Consider the following 26,232-nt stretch of genomic DNA (forward strand, 5'->3'; position numbering starts at 1 on the left):
AACAGCACAGAATGAACAAGATCATCAAAACGAGCAGAAAAGAAGGGAGTCACCAACAGAACCATCATCATCATCATCATCATCATCATCATCATCATCATCATTATAAACCCCAATATCAGGTTTAACGGGGTCCATGAAGTTCCCCCTGAACACGTGCAGGACCCGCGAGTCTCCGAAACATGTCAACTCTCCCTCCTCGCAATCCAACAAGAACCCAACCCGCTCAGGATCCCCTGGCAAGGACAGGAGGGTCCCTTGGTAGTTGTGCCATGCTGAGTATTGCTTAGTATATTTCTGTAAACACCAAGACTCTGGATTCCCTCCCAACCCAGAGTCTTTTGCTTCACCTTTCCTACCCATGGAGTTTAAACAGATTCCGATTCCCCACCAACGACTCAAATTCACATTGACCTCCCAGTAGTGACGGCCTGAGGAGAAACTCTCAGAAGAAAGAACTTGTACATAAAAGTCAAACCGATCAGGATGTTCTGGGTACGGTTGTTTGGTCCTGGTTCGAGTCGCCATCCTAAGGTCCTGGGAGATCTTGATCTTTGGATGCGCAGAGTTTGGGTCCAGACTTGGGGTCTGTCCATCTGCGGACACGAGACAGGGTTGCGGACTTTGTTCGAGAATTGGAGAGAAACACAAACACACTTATCTCCTTTGATAAACTTTGGGAATTACATTTATCAATTTAAAAAACTTTAAGTTAAAAAAACTCCAACAAGTAGAGCGACATTCAAAATTTACTGCCGCCTTGCCAAATATATAAATAACATAACCTCCGGCACCCGGCAATGCTGCTAAGCAGCACATGGAGAGAGAATTGGGAGGGAGTGGTGTACAATAATTGATTAATTGCATCATTAAAATAAATAATAAACTCCATTAATCAATTGGCTAAGAGCATACCGAAACCACTACTGTTTCATCCGAAGCTGTAACTTTTTGAAAATTAATCAAGTAAATAATAGAAAAATTAAACAATTAACCAATAAATCAAAATAACCCTTTACAACCAAATCACTTGGACATTATCATATCCAAATATCAGCTTCTTAGCTCAAAAGGTGCCTGAGATATTGCCCAGTTGAGAAATAAAATAAATAAGTCATTAATAAATCGATAATAATGAAGTAATTAATCAATTACTTGATTAATAAAATTTTTTTTAAGTTTTTGCCAAAGCACTTGTTCACTATTGTGCCCAAATTTCAGCTTCCTAGCTAAAAAGGATGGCCGAGATATCGCCCGGAAAAACAAACAAACAAAGAAGCCGGAAGGCGGCGATGGGTCGCCGAGCATGGAAACTATAAGATATAGAGCAAAATGGATGTCATATAGCGGATAGGGAATCACCTTAAGATTATGCATATCAAATCTCATCCAGTTCCATCCACTGATAACTACTCGGTATCCATTTGAATGAAAAGTACCGAAAATGCGGTTTGAAATCGGAAATCCCCAAAGTTCGAGGGGGTGCTGTGGGTGAACAAAGATCTAAATCAAAAATCCGGCTCGATCGTTTGTGCACAATGTATTCCAGACGATTATTGTGAATTTTCATGACCATCCGACCATAACCTTAGGAGGAGTAGCATTTGGCGCGAAGGCACCTCCAGCTCTCGCATATTATCGATTTTTGCACTAATTGACCTTTGACCCCTGACCTAAGCGAAATCGGTCAATATGTCCTGAGGCAAAGTTGTAGTACTCATTGAGTACCATGAACCTGCAAAGTTTCATTCATATCGATGCACTCACCTGGTCACTAGGGGGCCTTCAATTTTCGCGCATACCCTAATTGTAGGGGGCGCTGCGGGTAAAGTATTCCATATATCAGAAAAACCGGAACATATTTGATAGAGCATCACCTGTAGATCATTCGTGCCAAATTTCATAACCATACGTGGGATAATGGCTTTCGGAATTGATTTCGCGTGAAAGGTACTGATTTTGAAGGGTTTTCGTTTGTTGCTTGGGAACCAAAGCGTCCCTAGCAACCATCACAATTTCCAAACCACTAGGTAATAAGATGTACCTACCACCCGAGTTTGGTCAAAATCCGCCCACGTTTACTACCAATTATGCTGATGACAAACGAACAACCATCCAAACAAACATTCAAACAAACAGACAGAATTACTGACAATAAGGGTCACCTATTTCGGCGCCCCAACAAACATAGACTGACAAATGATGAAAATTTCAAATTTTCGTCATAACAACAAAACAAACAATGATAACAAGATGACGTCGTGCAGCGCGTGGAGATGGAATAGTGAGTGGGCAGTGTAGAATAGGGAGGGGCAGTGTACAATAGGGAATGGGCAGTGTACAATAGGGAGGGGCAGTGTACAATTCAAAGCTGTTTTTTGGTAGTAGAGATGGTAAGAGTCAAAAAAATGCAAGGTACGTAGGTCGTGGAGGTTGTAAAGTGTACAAAAATAAGGAAATAATTCAAGGTGGTTATCAGGAGCAGAGATGGTAAAGCGTATCTCCATCTCATCAATAAAATTTGTCTTCTGTATGTCTGCCTGTCTGCCTGTCTGTTCGAATTTTTTGCAAAGACTGCTGGGCCGGCAACCACCACATTTGGCACACAGACCAAGTCCAACCCGGGGATTGTCTGAAGGGTATTTGCATCCAGCACCTCAGCCTTTAAATACCCCTAAAACCGTTTAAGACTCTAAAGACCCTTTAAGCCCCAAAGACTCATAAGACCCTTGAAGACCCCAAATATAGTTTAGATCCCAAAACCCTTAAGACCCTAAATATCCCTATAACCCCTAAAACCCTTCAAGACCCCAAAGACCCTTTCAGACTCCCAAAGACCCCTAAAATCCTTAAAACTTTGGACCCCAAAGAGCAATAAGACCCTGATGACCCTTTAAGACCTCAAAGACCCTTGAGACCTCTAAGACCCTCTAAAACCCTTAAGACCCCTTCCGACCGTGAAGCTGTGACTATATGCCTATTAATTACGTACTGTTTGAGCGTCAGTTACACCCTAACTACACGTACGTCTATTAATTACATACTATTGGAATGTACTTTCTAAAACCTTTCGACCTTTTAGACTGTTAAGACCCCTTAGACCTTTGAAGACCCTTCAAGACCTTCAAGACCCCTAAAGACCTCAGAGACTCTTACATCCCCCAAACTTTAAGATTCCTAAGATCCCGAAGACCCTTTTAATAGGATTTGCAGCTCCTGTTGTCCTAGTAGGTAAACATATATTACAAGAACTATGCAAAGATCAGATGGACTGGGACAGCCCACTTACACAATCTCTTCGACGATGATGTGAATGATGGAGAAACAACCTCTTCCTTTTAGACTCAATGCAGATCAAAAGGTGCTTCAAACCGACCACCTTTGGGGAATTAAGAAAAGTCAAATTCCATAATTTCTCCAATGCCAGCACGAGTGCCTGTGGACAGTACTCATACCTACGACTGGTGGACAAGCATCGACAAGTCCATTTCTCTCTTGTCATGGGAAAAGCTCGAGTAGCACCATTAAAACATGATCAGTTCCAAGATTGGAATTGACAGCGGCATTGGTATCAGTCAAAGCACACTTTTGACCAAGGAACTTTATATTGAGAATGTGACCGAAATCTACTGGACTGAGAGTAAGGTTATAGTGAGATACATTGTGTGGAAGAAAATAATTATATTAATGTACTCTCAATTATAATTGTTGCTGGTGCTTTATAAATTTAATTTTTATGCTGCAAGTCGAATTGGCTGTCAGTTATGCTTCCTTTTAGCCAAGTCTTTTGACCTAAATGTTGATAAAAAGGAATGTCTTGCTATGGAACAAGGTGACCTGGTTGATAACGCTGCAACTTTTGCCATGATTATGTCATTCGCTTTTCACCTAGTAGACACGTATTGCAATCGGAGTTCTTTTGCCTAATGCTTATCAGCCCCCTCCACTCCCTGCTAAGAACATATAAATGCCAGGAAATGTCATCTTAGCTTAGTGCAAATCATTGTGGATGTATACCATCTCAGTGGCTTGGACTCCATAGTACTATGTTAATAAAATTATCTGATGTAATGTACTTTCCGTTGTGGACAGTGAATTAATTGTTTAGAGTACAAATTGAGTAACAGGATTTACATCGAGTCGGTTAAAGACAGAAATTCCACAACAATTGCCAACAGAGCAAAGCAATTTCACGTATTTGTGGCAAATAGAATTCAAAGGTACGGGATCACACAAATTCTGTACAATGAAAATACATACCGACCAATCTAAATCCTGCAGACAAAGGGTCATTGAAGTGGCTTACTGGACCTGATTTCTTGTGGAACTCCAAAGTTTCAAGTCCGTTTGATGACACGAAGCTACAACTTGATAGATAATAAAGACCCAGAGGTAAAACGAGCTTATGTCTCTGCATCACATGTTCATGATTTTTTTTCCAGCTGTGATGATATATTTGAACATCTGGAATATTTTTTTCCAATTGGCAAAGACCCATGGGAGCAATAGCAGGTTGCCTCCGATTTAAAGCTATTCTACAAGTGTGTTCAAAAGCCTGGTGTTGGCTTAATGGTTAGGGTGGCGGCTTGGGATCCCAGTGTCCTGAGTTCAAGCCCCGTTGGCTGCTGAATTAACACCAGGGGGTTGACTCAGCCTGTCATCCTTCCGAGGTCGGCGAAATGAGTGCCAGTGTACTGGTCCCGGTGTATGCCCCGGTTAGAATAGGTGTACCATATCCCTGTGTGTCGTAAGAGGCGACCAGGGTTGGCATCAGGAAGGGCATCCGGCCATAAAACATTGCCTCAAGAAAAAGCCAAACCCCTGCACAGCAGGGAAAAATGGCTGTAAAAAAACGGTCCTCTCTCTCTCTCTCTCTACAAGTGTGTTCAAACTGCCACAGGATAGACCAGGATCAAGCTGAACCGACTGTTCTGACAAGCAATCTGCTCCTTGTTCAAGAACTACAGATAGCAGAATCAGAGATCAATGAAGCTGCTCCAAAGCCAAAGAACTGTGTTTTGCTGCAGAAATTAGTTTCTTCGAGCAAAAAGTTTGGCACTTACCAATGCCGGTAAGAAGCAGGCGGCTCCGATGCGAAAACGAGCACTTTAGCGAAACAGAACACAACATCATCTCGATCCTTCCCTTGATGATCGTGGAGTGATCAGAGTTGGTGGGCGTCTGAGGCTAGCCATTTGTGAGCCCGATCAACAACACCCCGTAATCCTTCCGTGACACTATCACATCGCGACTTTGATCATTTGACATTTCCATGAACGAGTTGCTCATCTGTGCTGTTTTTATCATTTTTGCTTTACCAGTGAAATAAACACGAGTTTGGACAATACCACCTGCTGGTTGGACATCATTCAATTAAACGTTTGGGGTTTGGGACACTTGACAAGAGGGCAGATCAAGTTGTATAATTACGAAGTGGAATAGAGTGAAATAAAATATAAATAGGGAAATAAAGTAGAAGAAAAAGCAAAGAATGAAAAGCGAAAAGAGGGAATTTAAAATTAAATTTAAAAGAGGGGAAGAACCCCTTCCCCATTTCCTTTCACTGACAAAGAATTCTCAAGTTGTTCCGATCCAGCTTGGCCACCTCCGGATGCTCCACTGGCATTTCTGTGGAAATGAGTGAAAATGAAAAAAAAATTGTTTATAAAGATTATTTTTTATAAATACAACAAACACGAGGGAAGAAAAATGGAACCTTAATTTTGTATTAAAACAAAATTTAATTTTCATCGATTCGTTAAGCAAATTTCACTGCATTGTGCTTACACGAACCTCTACTATCGAGTGATCTTGAATTTGTTTTCTCCATAAGATAACCCTGAACCTTTCTTTACTGGAAGCAGAGGTAGAATTCAAGTTCTTGTTAACTTTTAATCAAGGAAAAAACACAATTGAATTGAACAAAATATTGTTGAGGGAATGCCTTTGAGGAGGAAACTTTGCATCGTATAGCAATAGTTATTTCCGATATTGGCTGCCATATTGCATGTAATAGCATAAGCATGATGTAATTTAAGTGATATAAGATATGTGTCGTTTTATTTATAAAAAGATGGTGTCTTCCTTCCCCCCATGTGTGTGTTCAAAACCGCCACCCCCTGAAACCCTTTGTTCATGTTCTTCCCTTCGTAATCTGTCTTTTATGTTCTTTCGAGTGTTCTGACAGGCCATCAGGCGACAAGTTCAAGTGGGAAAGCTGCCACCATGGTAAAGATCGCCGCAAGAGCAGGTTGAAAGGTCGGGGAGGATTCACTCTACCTAGAGATTGAGTACAGACCAAAGGCGGCCGAGTGGGGAGGGTTAAGTGCGTCATGGATGCGAGTGGTGGCTGCACCTATAAAAGGGTGTGATGCAAACGGCAGGGAGCCAGATGAATGTGGAGCTAACGACGAAGCCTGCACGCAAGATGCATGAAGATTTTTTTTTGGATACATAGTCAAGCTTTGTGGAAGAGTCAGTACAATGAATGCATCAGGGACAAAACAAGACAAAAGGAACAGTAGAGAGAGGGGGTGGGGAAACACCAACAGCAGAGTTGAAGGGGAGACTTGAAGAAGCAATGGGGTGTGTAGAGGAATGGTGGGCAGGAAAGGATGCATGGGTGGACAAGATGGATACAGAAGGAAACTCCCAGGAGGGAAAACTGGAAACCTTGAAGGAGGAGGGCTTCGGGTTGGGTGGGGGACAGGGACGGGGACAGGGGTTAATGTGGGGTAGAATAGATCATGGTTTTGGATTGCAGATGATCTGGGATGGTGGTGAACAGCCGTCTTGAAAACCTGGAAGGAAGAATGAGATTGAAGGAAATGTAGAAGTTGGTTTCACAGATGAGAAAAAAAGAGTAACGGATGAGTGGAAGTGAGTCGAGTTCCTGAATTGATGTAGTTTCACCAGAAGGGGGTTGGTGGGGGACAAAGCACAGAATGTGTACGACCAGAAAAAAGGCGATGAAAGACAGAGCCCAACGACCTGTCTACAATGGGAAAGTGATAGGCCCATAGACTCAGCTTCAGCGTGAGATATTCCAATGATCTTGAAGGCCTTGGTTTCCAATGAGTCAAGCTGAGAAAGGTGTGAGACAGGGAGAGCCCAAAGAGAAAAGAAGTACTCCATCAAGTTATGGATGAAGGCCAAGCTACGGATCAAGCTACGGATCGGTGGATAGGAGTTCAGGTGTGCCCAGGAATGAGTTTTATGACAGAGAACGCCCAGTCTGTGGTGTATTGGCGGGGAGCATTGTGGGGGCGTGGAGGAGTGGTGTTGGTAGTCACGTGTCTGCAGGGCATATAGCTGTTTGCGTCCGCTAGAGGCTCGGAGTAGTGTACATCTGGACATGCAATAAACAGAGTTACGGCAACCCTCACGACTCTACGTGCCTCACTGCCCTCCGGACATTACATTGGCGACGAGGCTGTTTCGGATCGGCGCGTGCAGGGTGCCTGGTTTTCCTCGGTGTTGACTTTGAGTCTTTGGCCGGAGCAATTGGATTGCAGGGCGCACGGAGCGCCGGGAAAATCAGCGCAGTTCGCGCGGTTCGAGTTCGACCACCTGGCGAGGAGCCCAGGGGAGCACATCGCGAGTTTCGCCGCACGGGTGAGGCATCTCGCCGGCGCCTGCAAATTCACGTCGAGTGAATGGCAGGACGGCTCGGAGATCATTTTATTTCTGATTTGCAAGCCTCGGGAATGGTTTCTGCAATGCCACGGCTAAAGGACGAGGACATTACATTCAACTCAGACGCGGCGTCGGCCGTCGCACAGACTCTGAGAGATGTCCGGAGCCTCGATGGCCAGAGTGCGGCAGGTGATCCGGAGGTCCGCGCGGTGTACCAAGCGCCCACGGCCGCACGCACAGTCTTCAGTGCGGGTCGTGACCGAACGTTGCAACGCGGTCTGAACACTCAGGGACATCTACGGTGTGTGTGCTGAGTGTATTTGGCCATCATAACGGTCATGGATGGCGGTGTACGAAGCGACCCCAACGTCCCGGGTCGAGACCTACTGCCGGTACGGTGTTTTGTGCATGGCGTACACTTTTACGCCCCGGGTCGAGTCCTGCAGCCTGGGCATAGCGATCTCGGCGGCCCGGAGCAGGAGATGCGGCCGATGTTGAGCCTGTTTTCAATTGGTCCGAAGGTGACAAGACCAGTGACAGTGGGGGTCGAGGTGATCGGGGCACCGATCGTGGTTCGAGTTGAGACCGGAGCGGTGGTGTCGATCATAAGAGAGTCCACCGCTCGTACACTCCCCGGTCTACATCTTTTCAGGTCAACCCTCGCATTGCACACGTATCGGGTGAAGCGCTACCAGCAGTTGGCAGGGCACACGTCTTGGTCACCCATCAAGGTCAGCGGGTCGCGCTCTCGCGGTTCGTGGTGCGAGGGGAGGGGCTCGCCCTTTTGGGTCGGAGCGGGTTGGCCCGCATTCAACTAGACTGGATGGTGCCAGCCAGTGGCCTTGGACGTCCCGTGCCGAGTCGATTAGAGCGTCGGGAGGAGGAGGAGGAGGTTCCTGTTTCAGAGTTCGTACCTCCAGGTGCACCTGTGTCTCCTTCGGGGTCCGTACCTCCGTTTGGGCCCGGGCCTCCCTCTAGACAAGAGGGCGAGGTTCCGGCAGCAGGAGCTGCGACGATGCAACATGGGTTTCCGTTCATTGCTTCCTGCAACTACGATATACGGTTCTGGAGCAACGGGGGTCATGCCAGCTGCGACGGACTCTCGAGCTTGCGCTGCGCTCATGATACAGTGCACACCCGTGTCGTGCAGGCGATTTCAGCGGGGGATTGGAGCGAGCCGGTCGCATTCAAGAAGTTCGCGGAACGCGGCCATCGACGGTGTCCTCGTCGACGTTCAGATGGGGACCGGCACGCAAGTCGCCTCTACGTCGTGACAACCAAGAGGCGTGCGCACGATGTGGTTCATAAATTGCTAATTGTTGTGTATTTGATTCTCGCAGCACGAGTGATTCAGCATGGCATTATTAAAGCAAATGCCGACAGTCCGCGTGTGAGCATAATGTGTTTGATTGGGATCAATCTATATAATGATCAATATGATGTGAAGAACTTGCGGACAATCGTGAATAAAGAGGTCTTTCTGATCTCGGCTTTGAGGACAGTCCGCGGTTCGCTGCCCTCTCATGTGTGGGATTTATACTGTGGGAACGCGCTGTACGTGCAGAGAAGTTTGCATCGGCGCAGACGATGTTTGTGCTGGTGTTTGACACTGATATGTATCCAGTCAATGCTGTTCGTCTGTATGGACGTGCGTTGAGGTCTCGGCTGAAGTTGCTGCGGCCAAAGGGGTCGGTGGCAGGGGCGGTGTTACGCCCGGGGCTGATGCGCGGTTTTGGTGTAGGATGGCTGTTAATAGAGCTGGCTAATTGCCTGGGTCGAGTCGATGGTGGGGAGCCGGGGCAGGCTCGCAGTTCAGCGTCACCCCTCCCGTTACTCTCGCGGGGGCCGGGCCGTTATCTTCCCAAGGCCGCCCTCCCTGCTGCACCACGCCAGCGACGGCGCCCTCATGTCTGGCGGACTCAGCGTGTTTACCTGTTTCTGTCCATGGGGGACGAGCAAGCTTGTCGGCCGGGAGCGCGGTAGGTTCATCTCAGCGTGTCACCTCGACCTCGCCGGAAGGCGTGTAAGCATGGGCCGCCTGGGGGCGCTTCTGCTGCATTGTTATACTGTGCTCCCAAACTTTCCTCTTTATATCTTTAACACGGCCATGGTTATTGTGGTCTGCAGACATCATTGGCTTCGTCATGCAGCTCAGTACTCGAGCACCGGTCCACTGCATTTGGGATTCAGCTCACTCACATCAACACGATATATGTTGTGATGGGGATAGGGGGCTGAATTATGGGCCAGATTATAACGACGGCATTATTGTGACAGGTTGTGCAGATGAAGCACGTTTTCTTTTGTGCCGTCTCGTCTGGGTGATTTACAGCCCGACCATCACCCCAGGGTTGGATCGAGCGACGTGGTACTTGGGAGATTTTACATGGTTGATGTCGTTTTGTTCCTCTTTAGTTTTTATGTCGTAGTATTCTTTGCCAATTATGCTTCTCATTATAATTGTCATTTTATAATCATACTTTTAGGAGGGAGGAGTGTGGTGTATTGGCGGGGAGCGTTGTGGGGGCGTGGAGGAGTGGTGTTGGTAGTCACGTGTCTGCAGGGCATATAGCTGTTCGCGTCCGCTGGAGGCTCGGAGTAGTGTACATCCGGACACGCAATAAACAGAGTTCCTGCAACCCTCACGACTCTACGTGCCTCACTGCCCTCCGGACATTACACAGTCCACCACTCTTTCAGTCTGTCTGTCTGTTGATCTGAATCTCTGTCCGTCCAAGGTGGAGCTTTGCTGGCCTAACTCCACCCACAACTGCAACCTCAAAAAATCAAATCATATGCCCGCCATTTTGGTTGCTACTTAATATGGAATATGCAAAGCCTAGAAGCGAACGTAGAATTCCTCTTACATTCGATGCTGCAATTTCCGGTTACTTCAGCCTGGATTCGGGATCAGCGATCAAATCATGTAAATCACGATTTAAAATTATTTTTTGATGATGCGGGAGATATCTTTATTATAAAATTAGGTAGACTTAAAACTGCTAGAGTATTTACTCTCTAGTTTAGTTGTTAATTTTTTAGTCATAAAGGTGTCATTGGGTAATACTATTGACGTGGATTTTTCTCTCCAAATCTCGTCGTGATCGAACTTGAACTCCTTCCTCGTAGCTCCTGGCAAGCCTCGTGAGACGATAGTCGTAGGATTTTTTAGGTTGTTGAGGGATCTCGTCCTCCTCGAGGGTTCAACGTCCAACCGACTCGGTTTTATTATGTATCGTGTTAATTAAACCACAAATCCAGTTCAATCAAATCTCCACAAGTAGTTCTTTCTTTTCGTAGAATTTATTTCCAATCTATCCTCCCGTTTCCTGTGATCCCCCACTCCTTCATATATGTACCATTTGAGAGTAGAGAGGGCTTTTTTGATAGCAAAGAACAGAATGTACAGCTTATCAGCCCGGTCACCTTGTACTTGCAAAAGAACCAAACAATGTCCAAAGTGTCAAAGAAAGACAAGATTATAAGTAGGTCGTAGGCCTTAACAATTAAATAATAGAACATTACAAACTACACGGCCAAGAACAGGATCTCATCTGAAAAAAAAAATCCTCAACATTACCTTCACAAAGACAACTGCACCGCCGAGAATAGGATCTCATCTAAAAAAAATTAACATTACCTCAACATTATACCTCAACATTACCTTCACAACGACAATTACACCGCTTAGAACAGGATCGCATCTGAAAAAAAAAAAAAATTTCCTCAACATTACCTTCACAACAACAACTACACCGCTTAGAACAGGATCTCATCTGAAAAAAAAAAATCCTCAACATTACCTTCACAACGACAACTACACCGCCGAGAATAGGATCTCATCTAAAAAAAATTAATATTACCTCAACATTATACCTCAGCATTACCTTCCCAACGACGACACCGCCGAGAACAGGATCTCATCGAAAAAAAATTACCTCAACATTACCTTCACAACGACAATTACACCGCTTAGAACAGGATCTCATCTGAAAAAAAATAAAATTTCCTCAACATTACCTTCACAACAACAACTACACCGCTCAGAACAGGATCTCATCTGAAAAAAAATAAAATTTCCTCAACATTACCTTCACAACAACAACTACACCGCTCAGAACAGGATCTCATCTGAAAAAAAAAAATCCTCAACATTACCTTCACAACGACAACTACACCGCCGAAAATAGGATCTCATCTAAAAAAATTAATATTACCTCAACATTACCTTCACAACGACAATTACACCGCTTAGAACAGGATCGCATCTGAAAAAAAATAAAATTTCCTAAACATTACCTTCACAACAACAACTACACCGCTTAGAACAGGATCTCATCTGAAAACAAAAAATCCTCAACATTACCTTCACAACGACAACTACACCGCCTAGAACAGGATCTCATCTAAAAAAAAAAATCCTCAACATTACCTTCACAACGACAACTACACCGCCGAGAATAGGATCTCATCTAAAAAAATTAATATTACCTCAACATTATACCTCAGCATTACCTTCCCAACGACAACTACACTGCCAAGAACAGGATCTCATCGATCTATAATTCCAGCAATTACTGTGTGTGTGTGTGTGTGTGTGTGTGTGTGTGTGTGTGTGTGTGTGTGTGTGTGTGTGTGTGTCTGTCTGTGTGTGTGTCTGTCTGTGTGTGTGTCTGTCTGTGTGTGTGTCTGTGTGTGTGTGTCTGTGTGTGTGTGTCTGTGTGTGTGTGTGTCTGTGTGTGTGTCTGTCTGTGTGTGTATGTGTGTGTGTGTCTCTGTGTGTGTCTCTGTGTGTGTCTCTGTGTGTCTGTGTGTCTGTGTGTGTGTGTGTGTGTGTGTGTGTGTGTGTCTGTGACCGCTGTTTCTCGACAACCGCTGATCCGATCTAACTGAAACTTGCCAGGTATATTGCTGGGGACCTGAGGATGTGCCTTTTCAATGTTTGATATTAATCTAACAAGTGGTTCCCAAGTTATGGCCATTTATTTACCAACCAATGACAGGAAGCGTTGCTGCGTCGTTGTGGTCGATGGGGGAAGAGAAACTCAGCCGCGTTCGCCATTACGGGTTCTTCTCTTCTCTTCTCTTCTCTTCTCTTCTCTTCTCTTCTCTTCTCTTCTCTTCTCTTCTCTTTTCTCGTTTTTCCTTGCGAAAAGGCAAAATACGTTGGCGCTAATTGAATAATTGGCCATTAAAAGCCTCCGTATTCTTCCACTGTACGAGGAAACAAAGAAGAAGCGCCGTTTCCTCAGCGATGTTGTTTATGAAGAAGTGCTAACGAGATAAAGGTGTGTACAATGTACATGGAGACGATTTTTATTATTAATTATTTATTGAAGAAAAATTGTTCCAAAAATAATTTATCAAAAAAAGTGCACAACTTTTTTTTGTTTCCAATTGTCAAAACGCTATGGCCTTTGGAAGTGTTAAGGAATTCAGCTCCACTCAACATACTTGCCAACGAAATACATCTCAATTTAGTGGTAAAAACGATTCACATCGACGGGTTTCCTTACTCATTGCTCTGCAGTCTGCATTCAACCCCTTCATTTGTCATCTCATTGACCTCATTTCATCTATCTATAATTCCAGCAGTGTGTGTGTGTGTGTGTGTGTGTGTGTGTGTATGTATGTGTGTGTGTGTGTGTGTGTGTGTGTGTGTGTGTGTGTGTGTGTGTGTGTGTGTGTGTGTGTGTGTGTGTGTGTGTGTGTGTGTGTGTGTGTGTGTGTGTGTGTGTGTGTGTGTGTGTGTGTGGCCTGTGTTTCTGTGTGTCTGTGACCGCTGTTTCTCGACAACCACTGGTCCGATCTAATTGAAACTTGCCAGGTATATTGCTGGGGACCTGAGTATGTGCATTTTCAAGATTTGATATTATGATTGAATTTCAAGTGATTCCCATGTTATGGCCATTTATTTACCAACCAATGACAGGACACGTGCTGCGTAGGCGTGGCCGATGCGCCATTTAGTTACCAATCACAGGACACGTTGCTGCGTGGGCGTGGCCGCGTAGGCCGGTGCACGGCCGGCCGACGATGACATCACGTGCCGTGCTGGTTACGATGGGGATCGATCGGTGCCTTAGTTACCGTGGGGTAGGAGTGCCAATGGTAAATGGCAGCGAATGTCATGGCAAGCAAAGACAGGGAGGTAAACTTGATTTTAATTAACTCTGTGTGTAAGTATCACAGCAGTTGTTACTTCAATGCAAGCGATATTTCGTGGAATGATGTGAACATTCCGTACTGGCTTCGCACTACTTTTGGATAATGATGACTTATTGTATTCTAATAATTTCTCGATTTCTTATCCGCATTTATAGATAAACACAATGCCCCAATCCAGTCGTCATTTAGGAGAGCGAAGGAATGGCTTGTGTAGTTGTTTAAGTTTTTTTTTTTGCATGTACGGCCACACACATATGGGCACGCGAGAGCGAAGGAACGGCCTGTGTGGTTGTTGTTTCTGGCACGCGGTTTGAAAGTTTTTTTTTGTATGTATGGCCACGCACGTACAGCCATGCACGTACGGACACGCACGTACGGCCACGCACGTACGGCCACGCGAGAGCGAAGGAACGGCCTGTGTGGTTGTTTTTGGCAAGCAGTTTTAAAGTATATATATATATATATATAATTTTTTTTTTGCACGTACAGCCACGCATGTACGGGCACGTGAAAGCGAAGGAACGGCTTGTGTGGTTGTTGTTTCTGGCACGTGGTTTGAGTTTTTGCCGGGGGGGGGGGGTGGGGGGAGAGGGTTTGCACGTACGGCCACGCATCTACGGGCATGCACTAGTCTAAATAAATAATAATAAAAAAAATATATTACCTCAACATTACCTTCACAACAACTACACCGCCTAGAACAGGATCTCATGTAAAAAAATAAATACTAGAAGCGAACATAGAATTCTTCTTACATTCGCTTCTGACTTACCTATAACTTGTTCACAACTGTATACACAATTTCCGGTTACTTTGGCCTGGATTCGGGATCAGTGATCAAATAATGTAAATCATGATTAAAAATTATTTTTTGATGATGCGGGAGATATCTTTATTAAAATCAGTGGAGGAAATATACACCATGTTTGATATTTGGGTCTTTCATGTCTCCGACGATGCCTTTATCTCCCGGCATGCATCATTCCCATGAAAAAAACCGGAAGCAAAAGGGTCATAGCCAACGACATGGATTCCAAATTTCCTGGGTATTGTGTTGTTGTTGTTGTTGTTGTTGTTGTTGTTGTTGTTTCCTATTCGCTATAACCCTCAGGCTTCAGGCCTCTGGTGTACATTTGAAGACTGAGCAGCATGTCTTCTATCATGAAAGAAAGGTATGTTTTTATTACAATCGATGCAGAGGAAATGAGGTAATGCATGTTATTTTCTGCAAAGATTGAGGCAGTGGTCTATTGCTTATATACCATTCAAAGAAAAATTGTATACACTCGAGAACTTATGAGTTTATGTACATTTAAAAACTGAACAGTGCATCATCGTCTACCATGGAATGAAGGTGCATTTTGATTACAACCCATGCAGAGGAAAGAAAATAGTCATGATTAACATTTAAAGTCTTTAATGAAAATTAAAAAAATTAAGTTTTTGTTCAAGTTTTCGTGGCTGAATAGTGTGCAAATAGAGGATTCATAAATAAACTGTATTTCGCATGTTATTGGAAGTAAAAAAATATATATACGCATGACATCATTTCTACATCTGCAGAACTGTCAGTACCCATTTTGTAAAACTACACATAGCATCTAACTCCACATGTCCAAATGTCATTCAAGCATATACTCGTGTTTTCCCATGGGTGTTAGCTTATAATGAAGAAATAATATGTAATGATATAAGAATACCCTCTTGCTTTAAAGAATGGAAAGAAAGGGGAAGAGTTGGGTGGGCGGTTGTTTGGAGAGGATTTTGAGCTTGCAGCGGGAGGGGGTGGGGGTGCTTGAGAACTTCGGGTGGGGAGTTGGTTGAGAAGACTTGCAGTGGGTATAAGGAATTATGCATGTAATTTGATGTTCTGTATTATTAATATGTGTAGTTTAAGGAATTATGGATGTTATCTTCTGGAAATTGATATTCGTGTCAAACATATTTAACTCCACATTCACCTTATCACTCATTTTTCCAATCCCGATTCGTTTCATTTCGTGAATCCATGGCCAAATACAAGCCCATGGGAAAAGACAAAATCAAAATGGGATGCCCGGTGGGTGAAACAGCAAAAGCAAATCAAATATGGCCTCCAAATCAAGCTGCACACAGTGTAGGCATATCCTCCATCACTCCAAGTCATTCCTGAAAAATTAAAACGACTCAACCCTACAAGGCCTTTGCCAATGGCATAATGGAAAAATGATCTATCCCATGGGCTTGCACCTCCACTTCACATCTGTTTCTCCTGAAATAGGTGGAAACTAAAACGATGACATCTCGCATGATGAGATAAAATCACAAGTTCAGCTACTCTCACATTCTCTGTTTATTTCCCACTTCTCCTCCAGTCTTGATCCTTCTGCTCTCGCAGATGTGTAACCGTCCCTAGTTCATCGAGGATGAAGCCGTTCTTGCAGTAACCCCTTCCACGCAAAACTCCCAAAATCTCTGCTTTCTGCACACCTCCACACTTTATTCCAGTTTGTGAAACTGCTTTCCGGAGATGATCCAACCCCACATTCCCTTCCAAGTGCTTCAATAAGGCGTTACACCACCATATCATGTCATCCTCGATGACTACCTGCAAATATGTCGACCGTTGTTCGCCCTTCCTCTCCCAAGCCTCATAATTTATGGTTAGGATATTTCATCCCCTTCTGTCTTCTGTCTTTTGTCTTCTCGTGTTCATTGATTACCTTGCTTGTTGCATCCACCTGTTGCCCCCACTGAAAGCATGTTGGCATTTTGCCCTGATTTGGAATATAAAAAACATTGCCATTTACTCCTTTTCTAGAATTTTCTTTTCCTGCTTCCCTTCCACATTTGTGTCACATTTTGTCTTCCCTTATTATTTTTTTGATAAAACATCCAGTTTGTTTCACTCACTCTTCATCTTCTCCAGGAAGTCCTCGTTGAGCTTGATGAGCATGTCAAAGTTCTTCTCCTCCTTCGAGAAATCCAAAACTGTGAGTGGTGTCGTCTTCACACTTTTAAAATCTGACATGGACTCGAGCCTTGAAATATAAAGGAAAACATCAGTTAGGGAAAATTTCAGAGGAGAGAATATTGTTCAAAGAATACATTTTTTTTACATATCAAAACAAATACTCTGTAACGGAATTGTAAAGAATTAAAAATGGAAAATAGATAGAGTATAATTAAGTAGCGATCTGTATTTATTATATTCAGAAGTTTGGATTCTCAAGTAGACAGTAACTTCAGAAAGTATTCACACCCCTTGACTTTTGTCACATCACATTTTGTTGTGTTTAAGCCTGAATTTAAAATGGATTAAGTTTAAATTTTCTTGTTAGCAATCTACACAAAATATCCCATAACGACAAAGTGAAAACATGTTTTCAGAAAATTTTACAAATTAGTTCAAAATGAAAAGCTGAAATATCTTGCGTCAATAAATATTCATTGTTCCCTCTATCCTTACAAGTCTCCCAGTCCCTGCCACTGAAAAGCATCCCAATAGCATGATGCTACCACCACCATGCTTCACAGTAGGGTAGTGGTGGGGTGAGGATTGAGGGGTGAAGGTTTGAGCTGTTTGAGGAACAATTTTCTTTTGTACTGTCGGACCCCGACATTCGCGGGGATACCTTCCTGAAAAATGCCGCGAATGTCGAATCCGCAAATGCCAGGGCATTGTTTCAATGGGGAAAAAGGGGATAGGTTCCCGGCGGTTCATGATTCATAAGGGAAAATCAAACATCTCGTGAAAAAAAATCGCGAATATGCTCACAAAAAATTGTGAATAAGCCAGCAAAAACCACGAGTATGTCTGCGAGAAAAACACGAAAACGTGAAAAAAAGTTCGAATACACAAAGCACAGGGCTGAGAATGTCGAAGCAGGTCACATTTTATGAACCATGAACAGCGGAACCACAAATGTCAGGGTCCAACAGTACTTGGAATTTTAAAGGATTTCTGAGTGTGATGCCTACCATTAAAATCCCTTTTTTGGGGAGGTGGGAGGCTGAGATTCAGTGCATCCTTGGCTCCACCAATTCCTGATCTTCAGCATACTAGACGTATCGCTACATGGAACGTATTACCATTAGACCATTTAGGATATTCGGAAGCCACAGTGCATGAAATGACTGGTACCCTGGCCATTATTGATATGAAGAGGCAAGCGTGACTTCAAGGAAACATCCCAGAAGTAAGGCACTTTAGAGGTGTCTATTGGGTGAAAGCTAGGAAAGACCTTGACTCTTGCTATGGGCACCTGGCCAAGGAAACTGAGGAAGGCATCCATAAAATGACCTCAGACCTGCCTTCTGGTCAATGCAGCAAATGCATACGGGTCGAAATTCAAATAATAACAAAAGTAGGATTCCAATCATGAAGGCAAGCGGAACACCCTGCCACACCAATGAGGAAATCCTCAACTGCTGGAAAGAACATTTTGAGCATGCTCTTAACTTCCCCTATGTTACACACTTCCCAGACTTGGAGGAAGAGGCACCCATAGCTGGCGATTACGTCACTGTGTGCATGGATCTTCCACCCCTGTCTGAGGTCCATTTTGCAGTGAGAAAACTCAAAAATGGTCAAGCAGCTTGGTGTGACAACATCACCGCAGAACTGCTGAAATGTGCTGAGACTCCAATTTGTGAGGTATTGCACTGCCTTTTCATCAATGTCTGAAACTCTGGGCATGTTCGGGCAGAGTGGAAAAATGGCAGAATAATCCTCGTCTACAAAGGCAAAGGTCCCCGCTCTGGCTGCAGTAGTGATCGCCCAACCACCTTGCTCTCAGTTCCTGGGAAGATATTTGCTCATGTTTTTCTGAGCCAAATTCACGCCCTCCTGCTACAACATAGACGCCCCCAGCAATCTGCTTTTACACCAAAACAGCCCTATGATGGTTGCCGTGTTAGCCCTCCGCATTCTTGCAGAACTTCATCGGGAATTTCAGTGCTCATTAAATGTGGCGTATTATCGAAATCAATGCCGCATTTGGCTCGGTTGACAGGACTTCCATCTGGAAGGTGTTGAGGCAATGCAGTTCCGTTATCACTTTTTAACCTGATCTGGAACCTCCACGAAGACACAACAGTCTGCATCAGAGTGGACACTGACTTATCACAACATTTCCCAATGTCTCCTGGAGTTTGTCAGGGCTGCGCCTTGCTCCCTCCCTCTTCTGCTGTGCTATAGCCTTGATAACGTCAAGCTGTGCACATCAGCTTGGAATCTATGTCGGTAGAGAAATCATCACTGATCTACTCTATGCAGATGATGCTACCCTATTTGTGAGAGACCCTGTCCAATGGTAGTAGTAGTCGTATATGGGTAGTTTCCACAAAGAAACAACATTATTAATATATACAAACAGTACTTCAGATCAGTCATTGACTATGCCAGCTCATTCTGGGCTGCCAGCCTATCAAACACACATCTCAACACCCTACAGACCATACAAAACAAAGCCCTTAGCATTATCACAGGTGCACATTAAAAGCACCCATCGAGCACCTTCACACAGAGGCAAAAATGTTTTAAAAAAATCAAAGAGCACTTGTAGCCGAGAGGTGTGCAGTTTCTTGCAGCTGCAAGTGCCAATCCTAATCACACATGCCATGACATGTCCAACCACCCACAGACCACTAGACACATCAAGACTACACGTCAAATAAACTACAACGACATCCTCCAAAACATCTCCCCAATGATCGACAACTGTAAAAAAAAACCACATAGATACCCACATCACCAGAAGCACAATCAACAACATGGCACAATCCTGGACACAAAACCCCACCCATCAACGACACAGAGAAATTAGTTCCCAGGTCGGATCATGTTCTCCTTTCATGACACCACCCAAAGCTTTTAGCTTTGCAGAACCAAATCGGGCCTTGTCTGCCTTGTAAGAAGCCAGAAGCAGAATCTCTTTTCAGGAGAATATGTATCTTAAATAAATACATAAAGAGAGAGTTGGTTAAAACAGTAAGACAAGAATAACCCTACTTTCCTTCAAAGTCCAGTAACGATCTCAGGTACACTCACATAAAGTGGGACAAAAAAAAAACATCATGGGGAGTACAAGTTTGCCATTTTGGTGAATATGTTTTCTGTTAAGTGAAAAATAATTCTACAAGGTGAAGATTTTAAATATCTTTGAATGTTTAAATCATGATTGGGGTAAAAAAAAAAACATGAGGATGTGTCTGATAATGTGTTGAACACATCAGTGCGGTCCAACCTTTTGAGCAGGTCATTACAGCCCTGAAAAAGAAGAAGACAAAGGATGAGATTCAAGGTATTTGAATGAATGAATGAATTAATTAATTAATGTTTCTTTTCATTTATTAAATATAAAGGAAGAGTTTTCAATGTAATAAGAAAAGGGTAAAGTTATTTCCATTTTGCAAGTTTTCTGCATTTCCATTTGGTGAAAACACCTGATGAGATAAATCTATAACCTGACGGTATTCATTTGAATATCATTGAATCATTCAAGGAAAAATAAAAGTTGTGGGAATCGTTGGTTAAACATCATTCGTATTGTTGTGGATGCATGGTCCATTCCAGATGACCGGTACGAATCTGGTGGGTCGCTTCAACGCGACCATAATGGCCAGCGGGGTCCGCTATCCCGGGTTGGAATACAGGTCGTTTCACCCTGATTCCCTACCAGTGGGACCGTCGAATCAGCTCGATGTTACACTCATTGGTACCACATGCCTCATCTCTAATTACGGCTAAGCAAAGTCAGAGACATATGGCAAAGTCTGGACAGACGGCGTTAATTGGCGCAGCCAGTTAACCCTCAACTCGCTTCCTTTAATTGCAAAGAATTATAATGATGACCCAAATTTACCCCAAGACCAGGTATATTTAATATTGGCAAGAATGATCATGAGAATTGAATATGCAAGGAAACAATAACAATTAATGATGTCAATAAAAAAACCTTACCCCTACCATTACTCATGCCCATGGACCAATGAACAAATGGGAACCTTAATTATTTATGCCTTATCGAGCCCAATCACAACATGATGAAGCAGACAGAGGGAATTCACAAGACAAAATAAAATACAGTTAAATCCGGCAGGATCCTGCAGGAGATTGTCACAGTTCCAGCTGCTTGGCAGGGACAAATGGCTGACTCATTCCGCATGGCTGAATCCGTGAGGAGAGGAAAGGAGAGGAGAAGGCATGGCTTTTAAGTGGGTTGGGGCATGGCTCCGGCAGGACCAGAGCGATGAAGAAACGCAGCTTTCCATCAAGCCGATTCTGGGCGACTCCTCCCTTCTTCTCAACGCACCCGCCTTATCTCTGCGTCACATGTCACACATGACGTGCTGTGCCCCTCCCCTCTCAATCACCATTGGCCGTTGGCCCAATGTGGGTGTGGAGCGACCACCTTGCGACCCCTCACCTTGATGTTCTGGTGACTCGGATGGCGGATAATGACACCGGTGCCGTTCCTCCCATCAAAACTGACACCGACGGCCAGTCAAGTACTTAAAAAGCAACAAAGACAGATTTATAAAGGGCAGAACATTAAAATGGGTTCAAAAGAATTGTGATTTTTAGACACAAACACCAAGGTTACATATGATGAAGCATATCTAATATCAAAATTAATTACTTTATGCTTACTATATCACATTTACTAAGGAGCTTATTTGTTCGTATGCAGCACAAGGCTGTGGGGCAGCATTATTGGCTGAAGGCACGGCTGTGCTGCTGATGCAATGCCCTCTGATGGTTCGGCCAGGAATTTGGAATTTGGCTGTGGTGCAACGATAGCTCACCGACTCTTCATGAAGGATACAATGGGATCTTTAACGACCACCCACAAACCCTGGCAGACAGGACACCCATTTAATGTCCATCCGAGGGATGGCACATGCATTGATGAACACATCCCTGCCTGTGAACCAGGATTACGGTTTTATGGCCAGGTTAAGATTCAAGCCCATGCTAGACAGCTTCGATTCGAGGAAAGCATGCATACCTCTTCAGCCATCCTGCCAGTCCCACTAAAGAGCTAACTATACTAAGCAATGTTAACCCCAAGGAGTCATTTCCTCAACAATATTAACATTCTCCATGTGGTTTCACACATGTCATTTTGTCAACCTCAAGTCACTTTCACCACCTTGATAAACATGGCTCTGGATGAACCAACATATTTACAATGATCCTGCACTTGATGAAAGCCATGCTGTCATGGTAGTTGGAGGGTCCTGTGAGCATCCCTTGGATATAATATCTTTGAGCAGAACGATTGGAAACCCAGTGTCCTGCTGGTAGCACTGTATCACTGGTTTGTGTAATGTCCGGAGGGCAGTGAGTCGCGGAGAGTCGTGAGGGTTGTCGAACTCTGTTTATTGCCCGTCCGAATGCACACTACTGGAGACTACACACACGCCTCAAGCGGCGCAAACACCTATAAGCCTTGCAGACACGTGACTACCACAAACCACACCTCCACACCCCACAATGCTCCCCGCATTGTGCCTCACGCACGTATGCCAATACACCACATTCCTCCCTCCTAAAAACACGAGTATAAAATGACCATTATAATGATAATCAAAATCGGCAAAGTAAACTACGGCATAAAAAAACAAAGCGGAACAAAACGACATTAATCAAAAATCAGAGGCACCACAACACAGAAAGCAACCAGAGCCAAAAATGGCATTAATCATGTGGCCGTGAAGCAAACTCAGATGAGACGGCACAAAACAAAACGTGCTTCATCTGCACAACCTGCAACCTCAATGTCGCTGTGTTAACCTGGCACATCATTCATCCTTTCGAGTTGAATCCCAAAATGCAGTGGACAGGTGCTCGAGTACTGAGTTGCACGACGAACCCAATGATGGCTGCAGACCACAAAAACCCTGGCCGTGTTAAAGATATAAAGAAGCAAGTTGGGGAGCACGGCATCACTACGCAGCCGAAGCGCCCCAGGCGGCTCATGCTTACACGCCAACCGGCGAAGTCGTGGTGACATGCGTGGTGATAAGCTGGCACGTCTCCCCACGGACAGAAACAGGTAAACACGCTACGTCTGTCTGACATAAGGGCGCCGCCGCAGAGCAGCGGGTGGGGCGGCCTTGGGAAGATAACGGCCCGGCCCCCGCGCGAAAGTAACGGGAGGGGTGACGCTGAATAGCGAACCGCCGCCCCCCCCCATCGACTCGAACCAGGCAATCAGTCGGCTCTATTACCAGCCGTCCCACACCAAAACCGCGCATCAAACCCAATCGAGAAAACCATGCACGTCCACACAGATGATCAGCGCACACTGCACCCACAGCCATGTTATAAAACAGCAAGAACATCGTCTGCGCAGATGCAAACTTATCTTCACGTACAGCGCGTTTCTCCAGTATAAATCCAACACATGAGAGGGTAGCGAACTGCGGACCGTCCTCGCAGCTGGAGATCAGAAAGACCTCTTTATTTGCAGCGATCGTCCGAAAGTTCTTCACATCATATTGATCATATCGGTCATCATATCGATTGATCCCAACCAAACATATTATGCTCACACGCGGCCCGTCGGCATTTGCTTTAACAACGTCAAGCTGAATCACTCGCGCTGCGAGAATCAAACGCACAACAATTAGCAATTCATGAACCACATTGCGCGTACGCTTCTTGGTTGCCACGACGTTGAGACGACTTGCGTGCCTGTCTCCATCTAAACGTCGCAGAGGCCACGGTCGATGTTCGCATTCCGCGAACTTCTGGAATGCGACCGGCTCGCTCCAATCCCCTGCTGAAATCGCCTGCACGACCCGGGTGTGCACTGTATCATGAGCGCAGCGGACGCGCGAGAGACCGTCGCAGCTGGCATGGCCCCCGTTGCTCCAGAACCGTATATCGTCGTTGCAGGAAACAATGAACGGCAACCCATGTTGCATCGTAGCGTCTCCTGCCGCCGGAACCTCACCCTCGGGTCTCGAGGGAGGCCCGGGCCCAAACAGAGGTACGTGCCCCGAATGAGGCGCAGGTGCACTCAGAGGTACGAACTTCAAAACAGGAAACTCCTCCTCCTCCTCACGTCGAAACCCCAACCGGCCCGGCACGGGCCGTCCAAGGTCACCGGCTGACGCCATCCAGTCTAGCCTGAGGCTAGCCAGCCAGTCCCGGCCCAAAAGGGCGGGCCCCTCCCTTCTACCACAAACAATGAGAGTAGGGCGCTTTGACCTTGGTAGACCACCGAGACATCTGTCACAGCAAGTGGTGCAATCGCTTCACCGGTGTACGTGTACAGCGAAAAGGTCGTCTTGACCAGGTGAACACCGCAGAGGTCACGAGCGGACCGTTCGCCCATGACTGACACTGCAGCCCCGGTATCAACTTGAAACACGATCAGTGCCCCATTCACCTCGACCTCCATTGTTATTGGTCTTGTCACCTGTGGACCAATTGAAAACAGGCTCAACATTGGTTGCATTTCCTGCTCCGGGCCGCCGGGATCGCAATGCCCTGGCTGCAGGCCGCTCTCCAGGTCGCTGGGGTCGTCCCGCACTTCGCTATCCAAGACCTTAACGGCGACCCCCGCCATTCGACACACACGCTTCAGATGTCCCACCTTGTGACAATGCAAACACATGGTGTTCTTATATGGGCACACCCGCCGCAGATGCTGTCCTCCACATCCCCAGCACCCCTGTGTGTTCATCTCGCCGCCCGCGCTGCGGCGTGTGGCCACGGCCCGCACTGAAAGGCGTGCGCATGACCTGAGGCACCTGGGTCATCGCGTGGACCCCGGGGTCACCCGACATGCCCCAGCTGGAATCACCCGTCACGTTATGGCCGGCGATGGCGCGGACATCTGTGAGTGTCTGCTCAACAGCTGAAGCAGTCTCGACCGCCGAGTCGAATGTAACGTCGACACTTCGCATTCGCAGAATCGCCGACACCATCTTCGCATCTTGCAGCCCAGAAATAAAGCGATCTCTGAGTCGAGCTGGACGCTCCTCTGCCGTGAACTTGCAAGCCACGGCCGAATGCTTCACCCGCGCCACGAAATCTGCGACGTGCTCCTCCGCACCCTTCGCGAGGTGATTGAACTGGTATCGAGCCAGCTGCAATGACTTCTCCGGCGCCATGTGGGCTTTCATCTTCTCTATCACGTCCTGAAATGACAGCCCATCGTCACTGGGCTTATCCGGTGCTACCAAATGACTTCGTAGCCGATAATGTTCCGTTGATAGCGAGGCGAGCAAGATCGATTTGCGCTTGCTCTCGTCGTCTACATCATTCGCGTGGAAATAGCACCCCAACTGCTCTGAAAACAATTCGAAGTCGTCTCCGACGAAGACGGGCACCCGTCCGTGCGCCGTGCCCTGACCTTCCACCATCCTCGAGCCATCCTGCCGTTCACTCAACGCGAATTCGCAGGCGACGGCGAGACGTCTGGCCGCAGGACTCGACCCGCACCGAAGACTGTGCATGCGGCCGCGGGCGCGCGAAACTCGCGATGCGCTTCCCTGGGCTCCTCGCCAGTGGTCGAACTCGAACCGCGCAAGCTGCGCTGATTTTCCCGGCGCTCCGGGAAAAGACTCCAAGTCAATACCGAGGGAAAACCAGGCACTCTGCACACGTCGATCCAAAACAGACTCGTCGCCAATGTAATGTCCGGAGGGCAGTGAGGCGCGGAGAGTCGTGAGGGTTGTCGAACTCTGTTTATTGCCCATCCGAATGCACACTACTATAGACTACACACACGCCTCAAGCGGCGCAAACACCTATAAACCTAGCGGACATGTGACTACCAAAAACCACACCTCCACGCCCCCACAACGCTCCCCGCATTGTGCCTCGTGCACCTATGCCAATACACCACAGTTTGGAGCTCATGACATGAATTCACTGCCATCCCTACCCATCAGTGTGATTAAAAAGTCTCACTTCATGCAGAATGTAAACACACATGGGAATGCATTCATGAACTTTTACTTAAGGAATGACAGATTCTCCCTGAACTATATATTTTAAACATTACAACTTCTGCAATACATTTATGATAACGGAAAAACCAGACCTGCAGAAAAGAATTGGCCTCCAGCTCCTGGAGTGCTGTTTGCATCGTTGAGTGTGTTTGACGTGGAGACTCCATCTGCTGCTCCAGTTTCTCTCTCTGCTTCCCAAGCAGAGAAACCTCCATTTTCCTTTTGTTGATGTCTCTTCATCAGATCCACAGATTCATTCACAAATTGGCACACTTCCCTTCACCTCTCCTCCAACATGTCCTCAGCATCTCTGCCTGAGTTCTGGGAGGAATCATTGATTGAATTATTCAAAAATCGAAAGAAACTTTCAGAGAAAATGGGAAATTAACATGGCTGGATAGGATCAGATCATTTGTACCAGAAGTGGGTTTTGAAGGAAAATGAAGTAGAATTGGCACTCTCATCTGCAAAGCTTGT

General features: G+C 45.5%; 1 long non-coding RNA gene and 1 pseudogene across 2 annotated transcripts in view; one reads left to right on the top strand and one right to left on the bottom strand.

Annotated features, from left to right (window-relative positions):
* Positions 1-266: 266 nt before the first annotated feature.
* On the bottom strand, positions 267-26,067 carry LOC147033379 (uncharacterized; annotated as a pseudogene). Its single transcript, XR_015051207.1, has 5 exons — positions 25,848-26,067; positions 20,031-20,053; positions 16,696-16,823; positions 5,569-5,628; positions 267-596 (listed from the first exon to the last, which is right to left on the bottom strand). The product of XR_015051207.1 is annotated as an uncharacterized LOC147033379 (transcript).
* The window catches only part of LOC147033380 (uncharacterized), a 44,996-nt gene continuing 35,472 nt past the window's right edge, over positions 16,709-26,232 (top strand). The window contains exon 1 of the long non-coding RNA XR_015051244.1: positions 16,709-16,775. This is a non-coding gene — a long non-coding RNA (uncharacterized LOC147033380). The remainder of the gene's footprint in view (positions 16,776-26,232) is intronic.

Source organism: Eptatretus burgeri, chromosome 2, assembly GCF_056783735.1.
Source record: "Eptatretus burgeri isolate ZD-2024b chromosome 2, Ebu_testis_v1, whole genome shotgun sequence".
NCBI lineage: Eukaryota > Metazoa > Chordata > Myxini > Myxiniformes > Myxinidae > Eptatretus > Eptatretus burgeri.